The sequence below is a fragment of the Littorina saxatilis genome, unplaced genomic scaffold, assembly GCF_037325665.1.
Source record: "Littorina saxatilis isolate snail1 unplaced genomic scaffold, US_GU_Lsax_2.0 scaffold_1491, whole genome shotgun sequence".
Classification (NCBI taxonomy): domain Eukaryota; kingdom Metazoa; phylum Mollusca; class Gastropoda; order Littorinimorpha; family Littorinidae; genus Littorina; species Littorina saxatilis.
The window spans coordinates 1-2,500 of record NW_027127348.1 but is presented as its reverse complement, the minus strand read 5'-3'; positions in this window follow the sequence as shown (position 1 = coordinate 2,500).

Here is a 2,500-nt window from a genome sequence, read left to right as displayed (position 1 = left end):
CTCTGAGAATGGTCTTGTTAGATCTGTGAGTGTTTACACTACATGCCTAGGTGCTGTTGGATTGAAGGTTTTTGATATTTTAGCCGTTATTAGGTAGAATGCCTTCCACTTTACTGCAAAACTGCATAATTCGTAGCATCGGCAAGAAATATCCTACCAAAAAATGCCTGCTTGGAACTGTCGTTGGTCCAGCAAAAAGTTCAACATGTCTGTAGCAGACAGCCCAAGTTTCAAGATTGTAGGGCCATCCAAACAGCCGTAATAATAAAAAACAACAAAAGTAGTCAGTGAAATTGGCTGTGTTCGGTCCCCACACACTTTTGTGACGTAGGCGTGACGGTTCCCATAATTCATTGTGTCGGTCCCCACTTTCTGTGTCGGACCCCACTTTCGACCTAATTTCTCTGTGACGGACCCCACAACCAGCCTATTTTGTGTCGGTCCCCACACCTTCTTGGATTTATGACTTGCCGGTTACTTGTATCATTGTATTCATTGAATCTAATTGTCTCGGAGTTATTTTTCAGCAAAAACCGGCAAGGCAGCACCTTTTGTGATACCAAGTAAGTCAGATGACATCAGTATGTGTGTGTTTGTGTGTGTGTGTGAGAGAGATGAGAGAGAGAGAGAGAGATAGAGAGAGAGAGAGAGAGAGAGAGAGAGAGAGAGAGAGAGAGAGAGAGAGAGAGAGACTAACTTTATTAGTTTATGCCACAAATAATATATAACATTATTTATCTCTGGGACGGTTCCCAGTATACCAGCAAATTATGTGTTGATCCACCCACACCTTCTTGAACTGGCCTTCCCAATATCTACTCTTAGTCTTACGGCCTTGGAGATATGCAATTTGGCACATTTTTAAAATAAAAGATCCACCTGTCGTATGTGAGATTCAGTTTTCAGAGCAAAATGCTGCCCAGGGACTTCTAGTGGTGATTGAAAAAAAAAAAGAGTACTTGCCTGTGTCAAGTATGTGTCTTTATCCACGCTTGTTGTAAGAGGCAACTTTTCCCAGCTCCTTGTGTTCATGACTGCTTTCTCTTAAAATTAATTACTTTATGACAGTCAAAATACAATGGAACAAGGCTACATAAACCCCTGACAGCCTACGACAACGGCCCGACTAAGGCTCAACACCGCGCCAATAAATTCAGCATTGGGCCAATGTTGGGCCATGATTGCTCCGTTTTCGTAGGCTATCAGGGTCAAAGATACATATTGGTAAACTAGTAAAATACATGTTCAGCATCATCAGCAATACCACAAAAGGATTAAAACAAGAAATTCCTCCGATAGGAACTACACCCCCGTCAAAGGGAAATAACCTTCTCAGTTGGTGGCAGTGAGAATGGTTATTTCCCTTTGACCAACGGGGGTGTCCGTCTATACCAGGCCTTGTATAATTTTAATCCACCAATAACTCCCTAACCGTGTGTTTGACTGGTCCCAATTTTTGTAAGGACCGTCTCAGGAATGTATAGAACCTGTTCACCAAGTTTGGTGACGATCGGTCCGTTCATTCTTGAGATCTACTTGCGAACACAAACACATCGAGTGAAACCTATACACACCCCTATACCGGGGGTGTAAAAATCCTATTAGCTGTATGTCAGCGGCACAATGCAACCAGAACCAGCGTTTATGTGGAGTGATCGGGTGCTGGTCACTACCGCGAGCGTCACTACCGCGAGTACCACTACCGCGTCTCACACTAAAGTTGTGTTTCCGTACCCGCGATAGCGTTTTTCCAGCGGTGCGACGAAAATCAAGCACATAGAAAATGACCAGGAGTGTTTCCACACGCGCGACGCGTTAGCGGCGCGACAAGCGGCAAGCGACGCGATTTTTTTGAAAGGGTCCTGGAGCGATTTTTTCGCGTTGTCGCGCGGCAACGCGGGAGTTTACAGATTTTACCGCATGTTTAAAACGCAAGTACGGAAACACGTCACGCGTTTGCGCGCGTTTTCTTTTGTCGCTGCCGCTGTCGCGGGTACGGAAACAGAACTTACCGCGAGTACGACACTACCGCGAGTACGACACTACCGCGAGTATAACACTACCGCGTGTCACACTACCGCGAGTATAACATTACCGCGTGTCATTTTATGACTTCCATGGCTGAAGGCAAAGGTTGAAATGTTTCCTTGAAATATAAAACAAAAAGGCCTGGTCTGTTCTCTGAACACTAATTCAATGTTTGTCATGCTAACCAAGAACTCAAAACGATCAGAACACACTATCAGAATACATATAGAATGGGTTGCTTCCAATCAAAGCCGTTAGAACACAAACTCACAAGAAGTAAGTTTGCATGCGTTCTCTCTACGGTTATGGTACTCGCGGTTGTGGTACGCGCGGTAGTGTGACACGCGGCAGTGTTATACTCGCGGTAGTGTCGTACTCGCGGTAGTGTGACACGCGGTAGTGTTACACGCGGTAGTGTCGTACTCGCCGTAGTGTGACACGCGGTAGTGACGCTCGCGGTAGTGTCGCATAA